The sequence below is a fragment of the Thermobia domestica genome, chromosome 9 (assembly GCF_964235325.1).
Source record: "Thermobia domestica chromosome 9, izTheDome1.hap1.1, whole genome shotgun sequence".
Classification (NCBI taxonomy): Eukaryota; Metazoa; Arthropoda; class Insecta; order Zygentoma; family Lepismatidae; genus Thermobia; species Thermobia domestica.
This window is the reverse complement of record NC_137462.1, coordinates 194,031,331-194,051,939: the sequence shown is the minus strand read 5'-3', so window position 1 is coordinate 194,051,939 and position 20,609 is coordinate 194,031,331. Positions and strand designations below refer to the sequence as shown.

The 20,609-nt window shown below is 34.7% G+C and overlaps 1 protein-coding gene across 5 annotated transcripts in view; it reads right to left on the bottom strand.

The window, feature by feature from the left end:
* The window catches only part of LOC145660515 (irregular chiasm C-roughest protein-like), a 745,900-nt gene that overhangs the window by 193,549 nt on the left and 531,742 nt on the right, over nucleotides 1-20,609 (bottom strand). The window contains exon 3 of one of the 5 annotated variants that reach the window (XM_081725680.1): nucleotides 4,623-4,674. The exons of the other annotated variants lie outside the window; for them this stretch is intronic. The gene's annotated coding sequence lies outside the window, so the exon portion shown is untranslated. The remainder of the gene's footprint in view (nucleotides 1-4,622; nucleotides 4,675-20,609) is intronic. 5 annotated transcript variants of the gene reach the window in all.

Below are 20,609 nucleotides of genomic sequence, written 5' to 3'. Positions count from 1 at the left end.
TCGTCACGTATGCGAATTGGCGTCCCTCGGCGATCATACTATCCGTGAAAGGGGAAGGAAGAAAGGAAGCCGCCTTGGATCTGTATATTTGATATCTAACATCACGACATTTGTCTGGTAAGAATGAAGAAAACTTAAGAAAAATCTCACTCAGGCTGGTTGGCTTGAAAAGAGCTGTTTCACCTTTTGGGCCGAGCGTTCCCGGAATCGAACACAAGACCACTCACACCAAAGGTGAGAGCGTAAGCGATTATACTACGCGGGGCCACTTATCAAATTTAAGTACTAATGAATTTACATGTAATAAAAAATTCATTTTTAAAAAGCAAGAAACAATTACTCAATAATACAATGTTCAAGAAAATTAAAATAATTATTATCCATATAAATCAGTGGGCTAAAAATAAATATATATATAAAAAGATAGCGTTGAAGCTCAGCATCTTTAACATCACAAATTTACCTGTAGAATAATTGTTTTTTTCATTTTTCTGAACCATCAAAATGATTCTTAGCGAGATATTTTCTTAATATTGGAAAATGTAAACGGGTGGCTCTGGCTATATTGAAATTTCTATTTACATGTGCCTTCAGTATTTGTAGGAATAACAGCGAATGACCATATATAAACAGAGACTTTACGTTGCCTCTCGTCGCTAAAACAAGCAACCAACCCAACGCTTTGTGTTATTAATTCCAGATCTCACACGAAAACCGTTCTGAAAGATAAATCGCCTGACCTAAAAGGGAACTCGACCATTTTTTTTTTTTTCGAGAGAGAAAGCCCGTGCGTTGAGGGGGCCCTCAGAGCTAAATTGAACCATCACTGTAAGATGAGGTCGACAGGCCAAGGTAAATACAAAGCTGTAAGCATACCTCTCTATCTCTTGGAATATTTCCCTCACCAATCTGCCTCTTTTTTTTTTCTTTTTATTCTCTTCCTCTTTAGTATCCACAAATATCCCTCCGAAAACCACCACTACCATCCCATTTTGGTTTTAACTCTTCTGATGTACATTTGCGTGTAACGAAATGAGAAATAAGTAGAGGAGGGGAAAAATGAGAAAACAGAAGCACAAAAAGAAAAACAATTGAAGCTCTCTCGAGTTCTTCCGGTTTTCGATAGAGGCGTATAATTTCTTACGTGATAATTTTCCTTTTCCCGTTTGAGTGTGGGTTAACGCATACGTAGTGCTTTTATAATGAGAAAGAAACAATGGGAGTGAATACAAGGCAGATAAAGTATCGTTAGTTCTCTGATCATAGATTGGAAAACACTCTCTTACCCCGCACACATGAGGATTTAAAGAAAAAATCTCTAAATATTTAGATAAACAAAATATTATCTTTGTTGATCTCATTGGCGTACAACAGGTAAATGTCCTTTTTTATATAAAGAGGAAGTTCCAGAGCAACATTACAACCTAAACATTCATATGTTCATGACTCTGATTCCCGGTGAACACTTAAATTGTAGATCCACGTCTCCTCTAACCCCAGTGCTGAATGAGAATGTTAAACTTCAACAAACAAACTTTCTAACCCTGATATACAGCTCATTAAACAAAAACGAACATGCTTCAGAATTGGCCACTTGAACTGGCTTTGATTATGCTCAAATATGCTTACGTTGGCAGCAGTTTGTTCGAACGAGAATTCAATAGTAACTGTATGCATATTTATATAATCTAAGATGTTTGAATTACTCTGTGTTACGTTATCTAGATAAAAAGTGATACTTAAAGGATATAAGGTATCCGCATTATTCAAATCTCTTTACAAAAGTAACTATTATTGAACCAGCTGGCATGTTGGTACCCTCGAAGACAATAGGCTGGTAATATGTCTCTAGTGGGTTTGATCCCTGTTGAGGGAATGAGTTCTGTTGTTTACCTTTCATTACCACATTTTCTCATCATCATCATCATTCACTTTCTCATCGTCTCCTTCAGGCTAAAAAGCAGAGAATCAACCTACGTAAGACTCAAATATAATAAATAAAAAAAGAGCTTAGTTGCGAAAAAAAAAATACTTGTGAATGCCTCTTTCAAATTTTGAATCTGCAAACTAAATACAAAACAAATATTTCAATTAGGTTTGTTTACAGTGAATAACAACGTAATCTGAAACCAATGAACAAAGCACAAGGCTATCAAGATTACACATAAAGGCTGATTGATTCTAAAACTACTTACGTACTTATTAACTTCTAATATTGAGATTTTAACAGTATAGCTTCAAACTCGAATTCTTCAGATTACACACCACTGTTATTCCCAGTAAAGTTAGGAAGACTGGTTAATAGGTACCCGTAAATGATAACAGAACAAACATAGAATAAGAGAATGAGTTGAAGGAAAGGGGGAAAACACGAGAAAATTCACGGATTCACGTAGTATAGTACAACACTAAATCACAGGACTTCAGATCAACTCAGAAATAATTCGACTACAGGTGATTGCTGCAACAGTACCCCATTATCCTCCGAGATATATCAATATTGTGAGACAACTTAAACCAGTTCACCACAGAAGCAAACTGTACGTAAGCTTTTTTTTCCTTCTTTCTTAAAATGCAATACATCACGTTTCACGAAAGATATATATAGTCTGATTTATTTGCCTCGATTGTTTTTTTTTTTTTTTTTTTTTTTAACTTTCGTTGAGAAAATGTTTATTATACCACAACTTCAGTCACTCATGTTCTTTAATATTTTCTCTTCTATAGGTGATTTTTATACCAGGATATCATTTTGCTATTCATTTCCTACTAACTAAATTTTGTGAACGAAACGTGCATATTGTGTTGAAGCGATAACTGAGAATATATATAAAAATCCTCATTTTTTCCCCCAGAACATTGTTGTTGTAACAAATAATGCAAGATATCCTCCGTCATATGCAACCAGGCCACTCCCAGGAGTATTGTTGGTTGCATAATATATACCTAAATATTTTATTTCTTTGTTTTCCTGTCACTAGAGGAAAGAGTCGATCAAAATTTAAGGAACGTATAAATAAAATGTATGGTAAAATGCAATGTAAACGTAAAATAGCTAGAAGAACAAAAGGAAAGTTGTTGAAAAAAAACTAATTCCGTTTCATATTTTAAAAATAAAAAACTACAGAATATAGATATAATGCTAACAATGAAACAAACTGAAAATAAGTTCAACATTGCCATCCGCTATTATAGAGAGCACTAATGAACTCTTGTTGTGAAAGCTTAAAAAAAGCGAATAAATTAGTAATTTGTCCTTTAAACAATTGTAAGATATATTTAATTTGTAACACACCGCAAATAACTTGTAATTAATAATATCTACATCAAATTCTAATTTAAGTAACGGGCTTAGTGATTAATTTATTATCTTTAGTGAGAAAGATCCAAAGTCTTATTCTACATCACGTAAGTTTCCGACGGACTACACAGCATCCGTAGGTTTTTCCAAGGTCTCTCGTTTTCTCCCATCCTAATGCTATTTTACTATCTCATTAGCATACAAGACATAATTATGGAGCATTAAATTAAGTATTTCGTATCTTATTTAATGAATTATAGATAGAGACAAAAGAAATATAGGAGTTTATATAGATACAAAAATTGTTTTCTACTACATGACATCATTTTTGGTCGCAGAGTAGCTTCGCGATAAAGAGTTCAATCTCTAGTTAGACCGAGTCGTTTGGACTTGGTTCAATTTCTTAGAAAAAAAATATAATTATTCATATTTCACTACCCAATCGGTTATTTTACAGTCAGCTCTTGTGTTTATTTTATATTGTGTGGTATTATTTTATTGTTGTTTGGGTTGAGATAAATAAGGGAAGAACCTAAAGAGATTGCTAAATCCGACAAGTCTTTAAAAACAAGTATAAACGTGGAACTTGAGGGAAAAAAGATGGAAGTGCAATCTTAGATTTTTGCAGTATATCTTTTCGACAATGCAGCATCATTTGTGCCGTTTCTGCGTGTAATTCCTCTTTAATTAACTAATAAAGCGGAAGTAAATCTGACCTTTGTTGAAGAGATCATAGCAATATTGCAAAAGATTATGAGAGAATAAAAACAGGAACGATAAGAATCCAGTCGTAACCAATTCCATTCTTATTAAGAAGGGGAATACAGTAGTTTAATGGTAAAACACTCACCTTTGGTGTACGACGTCCCTGGTTCAATCTTAGTTCACATAAATTGAAGATGGAAAACATAATATCAGTCTGTCTTCTCGAGAATCTCCTGTTTTCTCCCACATTATCATTCCACTAATTACTTCATAGTAATCCACTTTAATTTCAGTCTTCTTTAGGCTAAAAAGGTATAAATATGGGACGTAAAACTAGTCTATACATTTGAAATGAAAGTAAAATGAAATCTTTCAGTTTAACGTCCCACGGTTATGCCCGTTAGGCTAAGGGAGACGATGATTAAGGTAAGTGAATGATGATGGAAGGATTTGGTGGAACGGGGATGTGAAAGGAAACGGGAGTGCCTCGAGCCACATGGACACGATGTTGTCCACAACAAATTTATTTGGCTGATTATTGAATCAGGAACATCACGCACCAGAGGTAAGCATATGTATTGTTTCATATAGTATTATTAGTGATTAATATACTTACAAAATATACCGTGTTATTGAATGGTACTCAGGAGAGATCAGTAACTCCTTACCTAGAAACAAAAAGAGGGAAAAAATCAGAATTTACACATTAAGATTATAAAACTTGTAAATTTAAATGATTAGAGCCACTCAGAATACAATTTAGCCTAAACGAATTTAAATATAAGTTCCCAAATGAGAAATAAACTTGAATCAGCATCTAATACAATCGTAATTTAATTTTCAAATTAATGTATACCTCCTCACAGTTCAATAAAGCTTTAACGTCTTCCTTGTTATGTAAAGGTAATTGATAATTTTCAGATGCTGATTTGTAACACAAAATCCAACACCTATAACCCACGTTACGAAGTTCCTTTCTAAACCAAACATCTATGCTTCCTTTTTGAATGTTAGACTAGTGATGTTGACCATGTCTATTCAGTGACGACACTAAAGGGGGCCAGGGGCGGGTGCCTACCCGGTTGTATCGTCCTCCCCTGACTGCCCCCCAGACACCTTGTACTGTAATAATGTAGAACAAGTAATACAGAGCTATTGTCTCCGATATACAGTAAAATAGATAGCCCCATAAATGTCTGTCACTCCGTTTGCTCCTCCAAGAAATTAAACCTAGTGTCGTTATTGTGCCTGTCCCTAATTTCTGCTCTACATTGAAATATCACAAACTGCACAGAAATTCAAATCAGACTACATTAAGTAAATAAGCCAGAAGAACCTGGATTATGGAATAACACTCAGAAAAAGTAAGAACATACAGTCTGTAATAATAATAATAATAATAAAAAACATCCGACATTTGTAAGTATAACACAAAACATTTAATTAATCATCAAAATTTATTTTCTCGCCTTCAAAGTATACCCTATTTAAAGCAATACACATATACCAATAATTATTGTAATCGTCAAAACATTTTTTATAATTATTTTCCGGAATGAGCTTTAGCTCCTTCAGCGAATTTCGTTTGATGGATTCGACTGAGTCGAAACGCTTTCTGCGAAGTAGTAATTTGTTTTGGAAACAGGAAAAATCACCTTGGGCCATACCATATTAATACAGAGCTTGATCAAGAACATTCGTTGGACGTTTTGCCGAACATTCAGTCACAATAATCGCCTTGTGTGATTGTGAGTTGTCGTCCATGACTTGATCTTCCACAGTTCGGGTCAGATATGTTCACGTAAATACCTTATGACGCTCAAGTTTGTCGACTGTTGCTCCATCTGGCAGGCATTCTGAATGCACACCACCAGGGTAATCGAAAAACAGTCTATATTATCTTGATTTTGGAGAGAGTTTATTTTCTTCTTTTTGTTGATTTTCTTCTTCCCCTCTGTATTCAGGAGCCTGTTGACTTGTTTATATGTCAAACTAGTAAACCCATGTCTCGTCTTCCGTAATAATGAGTTTCATAAATGTAGAATCGGATCTGGACCGATCATGTCTGTAGTAAATTTTCTCCAAAAAGAAGACGTGGAAACAAATAAGCTCTTTCAGAATAAGTTAGTCTCATGCTCAAATTAACAATAAGAATGGTACGAACAGTTGCGTATGAAAAATTGACGTACAGGGCAATCTTTCTTAAGCTTGCTTGCATGGGCGATTTTACATCACAATTTCTTTCAATTTGTTGATGCTTACATTGATTGAAGACGCTGAAGAGTGACAGGAATAATTCACACATTTCTCGGGCCTTCTTTGAATGCTTTGTACCACTCGTACGCTAGAGTTTTGGATAACACTGGTTCACTGACATTTCACGAAACTTCGCTAGCAACACAAACATTTCAAGCACTCTCTTTCCTCAATATTTTTATTTATTGTAAAAATCACAAGAAACTCCTAAGGTCGACTAGCAAAATCAGCAGGTGTAAACAAACTAACTGACCGATAGCATTCACATTGCATATATCATAATCAAGCATAACACTGGCTGCCATTGTACAGCAGAAAATAGAATTACAGAATATTTTACTCCGGTTTCTTAAATAAGAAATTCCGGGTACTCTTTTAATAGACTGTACTCTTTTAGTCGACCATAACAATTGAGGAAATGGTAAAAAAAAAAAAAAAAAAAAAAGCTTGAAACGTCGGAAGCAGGAGTAGAAAATTATTTATCAAAAGCCATATCTATTATAAGTTTGAGAAAAAATGTGAGAGATAGAACGGGGGAAAAAAATCAAAGTTTAGTTTTGTTTGAATTTGGTTTCTCTCTTATTACCACTCTAAGATCGCGTGCAGAGTGGCCATTAGCGAACATAGACCGCTACATGATTGCTGTTAATTGCCTAGCAATAACACATTATTCTCCCATTAAAATAAAAAAATAAATACAAAAAATAGGGATTGTATCCCCAAGCGACAGAAAGAAGAACGACATACTACTCATTAAATATGATGAATGAGTTAAGACTTATAATAGTACAGATGGAAAAAAAATCTTACTTTAATATAGATATAGCATCCTCCTATACACAAACACAATAAATTTACACAAGATTAATATTATTTTAAAACTTACCTCAGAAAATATAACTGATAAGTTGAAGTATACACTTATAATTTACCAGCTCTCACCCCTTCTCCCCCTTCCTCGTCTGCCACGGAACGCGATGAAATTAATGTTACTAAAATAGCGATAATGAATCCATACAGAGTGACATGACATGTTTATTTTAGTTGTCGACGCTGCTGATCTTGCAGTAAGTAATTCCATTATTGATATTGTAAAATAATACTTATTATGACATGAATATTTACAAACATGTTCAGAAAACAATGTTAAGATGTCATATAATTAATTTGAGTTATATGCGTTCAATTCGTACTTTATCATGGTTTACCAGTGCAGCTAGACAAACACACGACTTGTGGGTGGGAGAACGAATGTGAAATATTATTGCTATGTTGTACAGTCCGCAGAAAAAAAAACCTGCAACATGATCATGTAAGTTTATTGTGAAACGACGAAATCTTTTGCTCCAAAATAAATGTGCAGGGGAGGACGCCGAGGTTTCTCTTGGCGTGATTCGTGCCACTTAGACGTTATGTTGATTCAATGCGCTGTTAGGCGTAGTTTCACAAACTTATGTTGCAGGTTTTTTGCTGCGGACTGTACATGTCATGAAACATCAAACGATTATTTGTATAGGCTCCATTCAAAACTACGGAACTAATCGCGTGTACTTTCAGTAAACATGATCTCTAGGGGGGAAGGGTTACTCAGTAATTGTTTAAATTTCACTTTAAACTTACCCATTTCACGTAACTTCATTGCTGAAAGAGGAACATTAAGCTAACGAATCATTCAATATTTTCATTAAATTGTCTAAGACTGATAAGACATGTCGCTTGCGTGATAAATACTTATGGTGTCTATCGAGTTTCACGAAATATCACAAAAATCTAAAATAATAAGTTAAACTAGATGTACGAAGTTTGAAAAAAATTGATTTCGTTCCAGTCATTATTCAGAAATTATGAGATTTTTTGTAAGGGAATAAATTAGGACGTCCCTCTGCATAAGCCGTTATAAGTAGGTCTACCTTTAAATTCCTGTAAGCGTAGACAAAATTAAATTAAATTAAATTAAATTAAATTAAATTGACGATCATCATTAATTATCAATCAACGACATACAAATTACCATTAACTCAATGAAATAATTTTTTATTTACTCAATAAAGCATATATTTATTTTACACTTCGATTCGTAATACAATACTCGAAAAAGAGAAGGAAATATTATATATGAACATAATATGTGTTGGGCGGAAAGCGTCGTTTGCTGTTGCCAGGTTAGTCTGTAAAAACAAAACTACTATTTATTTTTTTTAAATCAGTTTTGTTCCACGGTTATGCTAGGTAGGCTGAAGGATATAATGATGAGAAATAAATAAAATGGTGGAAAGAAGAAACTGGAGGAAACGAGAAAACCCAAGAAAAAGAACACGGTATTTGTCCACCACAAAATACATTTGGTCCGAGCTGAGATCGAACCGGGACCCCATACACCTGAGGTGATCTGTGAAAATAAGATTTGCTAAAGATTTATAGGATAGGATAAAACAGGAAACCGTTATTCTGAATTTATGATTTAATATAGAAACAATCTAAGAAAGCTAGGGTTCTAGAATGTATATTTTATGAACAAGACTGGATTACGGTTTTGCTTAGTTGGAAGATGATAATATGACACCACAAATGATGGAAGTTTATGTTCAATTATAGACTTTGTTGACCAGAGGACTTCTAACATCGTTAGAATTAAGTCTCCAAAGCATTATTTTACATTGTCAGCTGGTTCTTCATTTCATAAAAGTAACGGGAAAGTGACGTACGTTCAACCACCACATTAACAGGAAAGTGCAGTAACAGTAACATTTATTTTTTAAAATACTAATTCATCAAAAGATCTGGTAACTTCGTGTGTCAATTGTATGAGTACATACTGCTGACTGTGTTGCCTCTACTGTACAAAAGTATGTTCATATCCTCCAAATTAGGTATACATGCATTCATTTATACCCTTTACAATCACTGATTCTAGTAGTAGTAGTTGTTGTTCATAGCATGAAAGCTTAAAAACTAGAGGGGATGAATAATCTTCCCTTGTGTGCTAGCGGTAGAATTAGGAAATGGAAGAAAAGAAGAAGAGGTAAATGTGCGACTAAAGACCGCCGTCCCCCTTTGTCTCCGTCTTCCGACCTGCCTTCTCTCACGTAACCCGAAATTGCCGCTGATGCTCATTAATGAGAAAAGCAAGCTTTGCCTGTGACGCTGTGTGTCTCACCTACTGGGTCATCCAGTAATTAGATTCCTGTTGCGAAAGAGACAGAAAGACAAAAAAGGAAGGAAGGACTGCTTAGAAAACCAGGAGGTACAATGACATTGCTGAAAATAAAGAAAGAGAAGGAAAGAAATATTGGAATTAGAATTAAAGCGACTGAAGAAAGAAAAAAAAGGTATTTCAGTGGGCCTAGGTGCCCTAAATGAAAAGAGAGAAAATGCCGTAAATTATGTTCTAGAGAAGCCAAACCAAATTATTAATACTTTAGAAATATTTCTTTAGATGAAAAACTAACTAAACGTAAAATGTATTATTTGTAAGCTCCCGACATAAGCATATACGAGGTATATGTGTGTATGTAAAGTTACTTTGTGAAATTCAAAATGTTAAGATATAATGAACCATGATTTTGTAATATATTTTACGACTATATAGTAATAACGCGCAGTGTTCTCATAATGTGATATCATTGTAATTTTAATATGGAAAACTGAAGTTAGCTCAAAATGATTTATTCATGCTGAATATTAAATTCTCATCTACATCATTAGCACCACAATTTACTTTCGTTTCAGTCCCCGCAAAATGACGAGACGGTCCTGCTAGAAAGATGACAAACAATTCAAAATATTATGTTAAAGAAATGTCAATACATCAGCGAGAACAATTTTACTGCATAGGCTATCGAAATAACTGCGGGTTTCTGTTGTCAGTCGTTAAAAAAAACGAAACGCTGTACGAAAATATATTGGACATGTGTGTGTGGTAAAAGTGTCCAATGAGTTAACACCAATGTGTCAATACACGGCTAATCACGTTCTCGTTTGTGACAAATTAACCCAGAAGTTACTCAGCGATAATGAGGTACCTTTCGGCAAAACAAGTGTTTTGCTTAGTTCCATAGTTGCAAAATGCAGGCACAAATAACCGAAGTCAGTTTTAACGGTTACTTTGCATTAATAACAACTTGCCTTATACGCTGTTGTCATGATTCGGTTGTTCCTAGTTTAGTATTTTTAATGTTATCAATTAGTATTGTATAACTTCAAATATTTTATTTACCAAACAAAGATAATGATTTTTTTCAACCTTTTCCAAGGTCCAGATGCATAATTCCTCTGCTCTTCAGTGATAGAAAATATATACAGAGATTAAGATGCATATAAAATACTATATAATTTTCTTTAACCCTTGATACTTAGTGAATAAGTTTCAAAAAATTATGATAAAAATCAAAATACGCCTTTACTCGTCTACTCTGATGTACCGACCCTCAATTGTGTTTAAAATGTACCCAAAATCATTATTATTATGAAAAAGTAGGTAGAAAATAACTTATCCCGCCCAACATTTTACGTAAGCTTTATTATAACCTCGATAAACTGAAGGTGATTGATTGTAAACATCTACTGAACTCAAGAAAATAAAGAATGCTTCGAATAACGAGATTCAAGGCGAAAGTCCAAGTATACGATACAACATACTAATTTTTAGGTAATTTGTGTAATACATCCACACATAAATAGTGGATCAGTTCCAGTACGCTGTTAGAAGTGTGTTGGAGTAATAATATTTGTGCAATGTTAACCACGTTTTACGCAATAGTCAACTCTTCTTCTATATTTAAACTCATAACATTAAAGAAATGTAAGAGTGCATCAATAACTTCGGTTTAGAACAGTGGTTTCCAACCGGTGTGTCGTGCAGTCTCATTGAATGTGTCACGAATTTTTTAGAATTTAAAAATCATGAAGAATTTAATAATTAGTTAAAATTAATTTCGAGACAGGCTGTACCAGTCAATGTCTCCAGGGGGGAGCAACAATGCTCAGTGGAAGTGAGTGTGTGTGACTGAGAGAGAGAGAGAGAGAGAGAGAGAGAGAGAGAGAGAGAGAGAGACTAGAAATTAAGCAGCTAGTGTGGAGGGGTAGAAGAACTGTTGTCACAGTTTCAATGTGCAGTAGTCACTTGGACATATCAAAGCTTCACGAAATATATATATGTCGTATATTGTAATAATTTACTAAGGTATCTTTATATATCCTAATTATTCAGTTTTGTTAGACTTCTTTTGAATTTCGTGTAACAATATTCTTTTTCTGTAAAGTTATTCTGCAGTTTTTTTTCAATCTAATAACTTTGAATTATATTTTTTAAAAGAAGAACTTACATTTATTTCCATCATAAATTCAGCCGAAATTTAGTAAAACATCGTCATTGTCTTCTTCTTGTTTCCCTTTTCCTGTTGTTTGTAGGGAAAAGTCTGGCAGTTCATGTCGCATGAAACAACCCCATGCTTGATGCACAGATGGCAGCTGGGACAGTTCTGTTTCCTCATCTACGTGAGCGTCAGTGTGTATGCATGTGAGTTCCTGCTTGCTTGCTTACATCTCCGCCTTTCCATCACAACATAGATATATATGAGTGTATGTATATATATATATACACACACACACATATATATACAAACAGTGCATGGAGAGATATATATCCTTTCATTTTGAACGGTAAAAACCTAAAAGAGCATGTGTTTTCTACGGAGTCCTATTTCAGGGAAGTTCCTACCATACCAACCAACATGAACACACATGTTTACCATACCTTTCTTGCACTAACACTGAAACCAAAATTCGTGTGTGTGTGTCTTGTAATTTTAGTTGAATTTCTTAGAACTTTGACGAAGCATTTTTCTGTTTTATTCCATATCAACTGTTGCATTTTTAGTGTAAAATTGTGCTTATATTTCAAATCTCTGACAAATTTTCAATATTATTTGCATTCAACGGTAAGAAAAATTTTCAAAGAGTAGATATAATATCAATCAATAGACCCTCTTCAGCTGAACAAAATTATATATATTACATGTACAACCTCCTGTGTTACGTTATATGAGAAAATGGAGGGAAATAATTTGTAAACTTAAAAATTGATGCTGTACGGGCATCATGTCGCTTAAGATGAAACAAATATTAATATACGCCCTCTTTAAGCTGTTTTTGAATGTGCTACCAAGACGATAGTATATGGGTAATGAGCAAACTGGGGAGTCGTGAGGCAAACTGGAGAGTCACGTGAAAACAAGACGTGATGGCAACTATAAATATGCCACATTGACTTGATCCCTAGTCTTTCGTTGCAAGCGCTGCTATCAGCTGAAGGAATTCCACTCGCTTTCTCTCGCTTAGCAACAGCTGAACTATTATTGGCTCAACGCGTGGGTGTGTGAGGGTGTTAGCGTTAGTTTGCATTTTTGCCACAGCTCAAGATATTTTGACAGCACAATAGGTCTGGAAAGCTCCTGATGCGCCTGTTAGAGACAGAGCGTTGCAGCACGTTGACCACGTGCTCGCCGCTAGGCTGAATGTAATTCAACCAGTCGCTGGCGGGTGGCGCTGGAGCAGGCTTAGGCTCACAAATGAGCTGTTACGCCAGTGGTTTCTGTTTGTTTAAGAGTCTTCATCCCGGCGAAATTAAAATACCGCTAATTTTACAGCAATTATGTGATATCTTCAAATAGATAAAAGATAATTGAAATATGGAACAAGAGCGCCCTAGATAATATTATTTTGTGTGAGGTACCGTTATCACAAGTCACCTAGTAGCTTTCCGTTTTCAGCTGTTTAGAAACGCGAAAATAAATGCCGATTTTCAAAATGGCTCGAAATCGAAAGCAGATAAGTGAGTCGTGGTAACGGTTTTTTATGTAAAATAATACTGTCTAGGGCGCTCTTGTTCCACATTTCGATTATATTTTATTTATTTGAAGATATCACATAATTACTGTAAAATTAGCGGTATTTTAATTTCGCCGGGATGAAGATTCTTAAGTAGCGGATTGTATCTGTTGTTGTTTGCTCATCCTAACAATAACATGCATCAGGGATTCACCCACGGAGGTCCACTAGGTCGGACCCCTCTTCCCCCCCCCCCCCAAAAAAAAAACCTTCGTAACATATATTCGTGCACTTTCTCAATAAAATAGTACTTGTTTAACAGGAAAATGGTTGATGTGACATGAACATTTTATCTTACACTTCGTCTGTACTCTTCATCCCATACAAACCAATTAGTTTTATTTTTTTTCTGAAAATATAGGTGGAAGTATTTTACAATTACTTATCATCTTTTCAAGTGCAAAATAATACTCGTTCAATACTATATAGATAGAAGTAGTGACTTGTAATATTATTGGACCCCATACAAAGGTTAAATCGCTCCCAACAAAAATTTCTAGGTGCGTGCCTGACGTACATACTATTGGTAATAATAATATATATGTTTCTTGAGATTAAATATATTAAATACTTAAATATATTTTAAAAAATTAATCGTTTCTTGCTTTAATGCACTTCCGAAATATTACTAGCTCTTATGGTACTAAGTGAATATATTAAACAATTTCCTGTATGGATGGATGTTCCAAGCCCCCAAGCCTGCCTGTTTACCTCTACAGCTTCTCCCCCCCCCCCGTCTCTCTCTCTCTCTTGAATGTGATTTCAATTAAAATATTTGTAACAAGTTAAATCAACTATTGTTTTTTTTTCTAAAATACAAATTAAAAATAAATCTGAACTTTACAACGTATAGATAAGAAACGAAAAGAAGGTAACTTGCGGAACACTGAAGATTTACACTTAAAAAAAAAAAAAAGATAATAATTTGGAACCTTTCCGTGCGGTGAAAAGTTACATGTCAATTACATCCGTTGCTTCAAGGCGATAGGAGTAACATAACCACTCCTCCCCTCTCCTAGTAACAACAATGCTTAATTACTGTGGAGTAGGAAACAGAACTTAACATCTCTTTTTCTCCCATTCCGCTTCGGTAATATATTTTTTTCTAAATCCTAACCACACCTCAGATATTTATCCCTCCCTTGTTATTTTACCCTCCCTGGTGTATCATCGTTCGTTGATCCTAGGGAGCGTTTTTTTTTTTTTTTTTAAAGTGAGACATCCTACCTGTTTTTCTAGTGCCTCGGGTGTCAATTTGCATTTGAGAAAAACAAAACAGAATAAGTTTTTCGAAACAAAAACAATGAAAAATAAAAACTTGTAGTGAAGAAACTTAACAATATCATAAGAAGCGGAAAAGACTAAAAGAAAATACCGGTTTTACATGCGTTTCCATGTTGTTTCATCTTTCTTTAACTACAAAATGGTTTCGAAAGCAGCTGCAAGATGTCACTATAAGTTAAAGATATACTTTGGTTTCCTCTTTGACCAAATAGTTAATCATTCAAGATAGCACAGTGTCCATTGTTATTTTGCTGTCAAGCTTTGCACTCATTTCCTGTGATTTTCGAGTTACAAATGATAACTATAAGTAGTGAAATACACTTGTGGGTACAGCGTTAGAGCTGTAATTGTCTCCTTGATATTGAAAAAGACACAACCAAAACAAAATAACACTAACGCAAGAAGGAAGAATTAATATTATATTATATATATATATATATATATATATATATATATATATATATATATATATATATATATACTAGAGGAAGTGTAGCCTGAATTCAATTTGCTGTCCACAGTACAAATCGAGGCTCTACACGTGTAAGTAAAATGTATATGTTTAGAACAGGAAGTTATGAAATAAAAATCCAGATTTAATATTTGGTTAATTGGTGGTTTGATATGGAGTTTAGAGTCTTGTTCAGCACCGAGGCTATATGAAAAGTGGGATTCAAACTACATGAACTTCCAGCCGGGGCTCCAGCGCCAATACAATAATTGTTTTGGGAGTAGGTTTTTTTTTCTTTTAATTATAAGCAGCATTTTAAAGATTATAATTGGGGCCGGATTTAGAATAGGGTTATCAAAATTATTCGAATTTGAACTAGTACTGGAGCCGCGGTGGCTCAATGGCAAAACATTCACCTCTGTTGCATGGGGTCATTGGTTCGATTCCAGTTCGCATCAAGTGAGCTTTGTGGTGGACAAACACTTTGTGCGTGGGTTTTCTGGGTTCACCCATTTCCTCCTCCCACTTTCTTTTTTCCACTATTTCATTGATTACTCATTACCACCGTCTCCTTTAGCCTACCCGGCATAACCGTGGGACGTAAAGCCATTTTTTTCTTGAACTAGTACTAATACATGATATTTCAAAACAACACCTACAACGTTTGGGAGATGATTCCTGACAACAAGATAGGACGAAAAGTATAAACCAACCTGGGAGCACAAGCTCTTCCTTTCTGAGTTATAGGCTACCGAAAACATGAAAAAATGAAGTTTAAAGGTCCGTAGCTCCAAAACTATGGGACCTACTGTAGTTGGGTCAAGACTTCACTTACGAACGAATATGTACCCTATCCAAATACCCATGTTTCAGAATCCTAGGGTACTCACGCAACTTTTTTTATAGAGGCAGTTTGGCTACGGGCATATAATTTGAAGTACTTACCAAATACTTCTATAAAAATTGTTGCGGAAGTACCGCAGAATTCTGAAACATTGATATTTGGACAGGGAGCATACTAGTTCCTAAATAAAGTCTTGATCTGACTATGGTCGGTCCCATAGTATTTGAACTATGGACCTTTGAAGTTCAGTTTTTCAGGTTTTTGGTAGCCTGTAACTCCGAAAGAAAGCATTTGTGCAGCCAGGTTGTGCTACACTTTTCGTCTTTGGTGTCAGTTATCACCTCCCAAACGTTGTCGGTGTTGTTTTGAAACACCCTGTATAGGGTGCTCGGTGCATCATCTCTTCATTCAGCAGTTACCTACTAGCTTTACTGAAAATACAGTCATCAAGGATATACACAGTGGGAAAGTTCATGATTCGAAGTCCGCCATTGACATTTTAGGAAAGGTTCGAGGGGGGGGGGGAGAGAAGTAGTTGAAATATATATTGAAATTTAGAGTCCTCTTTCTGCACAGATGGTTTTTGTATAAAACGTGAATTTAGACCAACCCACTAGACCAACAAGGAGGACTTGAAAGAAACGAATTGGGAGACTAAAATAGTACTACTTGACTGCATATAAGAATAATAAGTTTTAATCAATGTCATACATTGGATGAACTGGAGGACCGAACTTAGTGTTATTATTATTATTATATTATTTATTATTACTATTATTTAAGTATTGTTTTGAGAAAAAGATGTACGGAAGATTTTCGCAACAAGCTAAAGGAAGAAATAAAATTTCTATGAGGGTAGCCTCGAAACTAATGTCTTTTTAGAGAGAGGGGGAGGGAAGTAGGAGATAAAAAGAAATGATTATTTCCAATAATGTTCACATCATTTTTAGCCTTGTATACTTAACTATTTTTCTACATAATCGCCATTTCGGTCGATGCATTTTTGTAGATGCTGTGAAAGTTTATATATATAAAATTCTATCCCGTCGCTGTATGTTTGAGGAAACGTTGAACTTCATCTTGCACCTTGTCGTCGTCGTTGCTGAAGCGCGTTCCGGCAAAATATTCTTTCAGCATAGGAAACAGGTGATAAGACACTGGCTTCCTCAACCTCCGCGGCTGTCGCGTCCGAAATTGACGGTCTCCTGTTGCTTCTTCGTCATGAATTTCAGTACGACCAGCCGGAATCTCCCTACACCACTTGCGCACATTTCTGACATCCATGCACGATTTTCGTCAACTGGCGAAAAATTTAAATCGGTTTAACGCCTTTTGCGTTCAAAAACCGAATAACTGCGCCAACTTCGCACTTGGCGGTAGCTCCATTACAAACGGCTACCAAGCCAAGACTGAGCGCCCCAGCGAGGTATGCCGCATGCGAAGGCTTGTTTGAGTGAGAAATAACAAATACAGCAGTGTTGCCTACAGACGCACGGTTTCCTTGCGTTCCCAGGGCTTTGGAAATTTACTTTTGCGATTACCCTCGTGTATACAAGAAGTCTGATATTAAGTATATGTTCTTTCCTTAGCTTATAGCAATAAAATAGTAATATTTTACTAATGTGATTTTCCTCAAGAGCCGCCACTGGTTTCATTACAGGTACATTGAGGAAATTTCCAACTCCCCTCTCCTCATCCTCATCCGTAACATAGTATCATTTAAGATTACATCGTCCTTTCCCGAAAACAACCATTACAACTGCATTTATGCACCAAATATGAGTGTGAGAAGACAGAGCTAGATTTTTGGTTATTGAATCGAAACGTCAAAATGAGCACAAGGACAGAAATCTCAATGTTCACAATACAGAAATACTTACGGAGGATTTCGCTTCTAACACAAACAAATACTAAAAATGTCAACCGTTAACTATTTACTACGACAAAAAAGTAAGTCATAAATAAGTAGTGTCTTTGATATCTGATGTGTGGTAAAATTTATGGAGTTCTTCGAAAAATCTTAGTGAGAATGGGGAAAGAAATAGCAGTGCCTTTTCTCTTTTAATTTTAGAAAACCTACAAATAGAAGGAAGTTTTGAAAAACGAAATGGAAGTAATAAAACTACTGTGATCACTGTATATTAAGGCTGTCTCTTTACTTCGTCTCTTTGAGAACATAACACACGGGCGGAGATTACATCTTTGTGTGCGGCTGTGTGGGCTGTAATTTCGCTGCGGGTTTCTCAGGAAAAAGTAGCCACATCAGCACAGTGTAGCTAACCAAGATATAAAATAACCAGTATCAATCAACTATTAATACACAATAATGAGTTTCACCTTTTCTTGGAAAGAAGATAATGAAAAGGCAATATAGCTAACATAAGAATGGAAAATTTCAATGTAACGTAGATAATATATGAAAGAAAAATTTTATAATAGATTACTGAGTAAAAATAACTAACATTTAAAGCTATGATTCATAGTTCAGGTTCAACACGCAATTCTACAATTAATTTTGGTGTGCATTTGTAGCAAAACTCTTTAAAAAGAAAAAAAAATTGAATCAGATGTTGGCGTAACATTAGCAACTGATCTTAGGGCATGTCGTAAATAGTGTTTTATAAATATATATATTATAATTATAAACAATGTTAGCATAGTTTAAATTTATTAACGTTACATATAATTTCACTTAAAATCTTGTCATATTTGAAAAATGCATTATTTGACTTTGAAAACAAAAAAACAAAAAAGAGAAAAAATTCCATACCATATCCACTTATTGAGTTTGTCTTAACAATGCTGAATACTGGCGCCATCTTGTTTTTTAGCTCACTGATTTATATGAGCTTTCATGTTTTTCTTTGAAATGAACTGGAATTTAGTGGTTTTACTTATTTCCTTTTTAAAGTTCCATGTGAATTTCAAAGAAAACAGAGAAATAAAGATAAGTTAGTTGTGAACTTAGGCCCGATGGTTACGACTGGCCGGTTGATAGGTTAGTCAGGTGGAAGCTTACTATATAGAACAATGAGAAACACCATACAATAAGAAAGAATATAATACAATTTTGTTCTATCGTCGGTCGTTCTTAACAGTTAGTTGTTTGTTTGTTGTACCTAATTATGTACCTTTCATTTCTTTTTCTAAATTATAATTGAATCAATGTTTTCATACATGAGACTGTTTATATTTTCATAATGTTAATAGCAGTACCTTTTCTATGTTATTTATTATTACGAGATTACTGTCACTATTATTATTATTATTATTATTATTATTATTATTATTATTATTATTATTATTATTATTATTATTATTATTAGGATGAAAGTCGTACTTTTACACCCAGTTGAAATTTCGGGTAGTCCTAAGCCGATAACTTACTGGGAGTCCCCGATGGTCAAGTGAGTTTTGTGATGAACAAACACCGTATACATGAGTTTCCTCCCACTTTCTTGCTTTATTCCACCATTTAGTCCATTATTATCAGCACCCTCTCCCTTAACCTCGGAGCGTAATCGTGGGACATTAAACTAAATTATAATGTCCCGTGTAAATCAATGGGATGAAAAACGAAGATGAGATGGTACTAAATGCCGTTAAGCTGAAACAATGTCTGAATTACGACTAGAACAACATTCTTATATGTTTGTTTATCTGTCATGGATCTGAGTTCTTGACACTGAAAGAAATGTCATTAATTCATTTACTAACGTGTTCAAGTGAATACCTGCATGCTAAAACCACATTTACTTAGTTATATATTCATGTTATCTTTAATCTTTATTCTCACTCTATTTCTTTAATTTCCAGTGTTTCGTATATTTTGTGAGCCACGAGGGAAAGTAACTGGCCACCTTACTTCTAAGTTTTATTGGCTTCAAAACAACCCACCAGAAAAGTAGGGCTTAAAACCTGTTTTCTTCCGGGAAGAAAATTCAGACAAAGTTCAGCTAGGGGAAAACTTACGGTGATTCAGTTGTAGAGTGAAAAAAAAAAATATGCGAATTTGAATATTTTGTAGCTGACGAATGTCGTTTTGCATGTTTGCATGCCCGAGAATACTTCAATTTCTCCAACTTTATTATACCTAGGTACTATGAGTTATCAATTGATAATTCGTTTATATTTTATCATGTTTTAGGATAATATGCAGGACACCTCTTTTGACTAGGGTCCTTGGATCGATCTCAGTTCGCGCAAAGTGAGTTGTGTGTGATGGATAAACACCGTGTGCGTAGTTTTTCTCAGGGTTTCACCCCCTACTTTATCCATTATCATCATCCTCTCCCTTAGCATCGAAACATAATCGTGAAACAAACTTTAAAAAAACAGAAGATGCAGGATATTAAGACTTCTTTAATTTCTTAATTGTTCTGTCCAATCTCGAAAAGGTTCCGAAAAAGTGTTGCCTCATCTCGAAAAGTATATGTTTCTATTGGAAGAACTCTCTGGTCTCATATCAAAATTATATCTCGTCTCGTCTGAGTAGGATACTGACGTCTCAGTGGGAGAATTTGTACTTAGTGAAAGGGTGCTATCGAATCCCACATAAATGTATAGTGAACAATTTCGTCTTCATGAGTTTTCATGGTCTCTCTCTTTTTCCTTGTACTTTCTCATTCTGACAATTTTCCAAATCATCCATTTGCATCTATGAACCATTTCCTGTACCCTACACGGCATAATTTTTATCCTACAGGGAAAAAGTGTTTTATTTACCTATTCTGTTTCTTCTCTGTATTTTAATTTCTTCATGTTTCGAACATGATTTTATTTGTTCATATTTTATTTTACCGATTCTCTTCTGTTCTAAAGATCAATTAAGGTAATTTCTTTAATTAGTTAGTGTACAAATTCCAATGTAATTGCCTTCT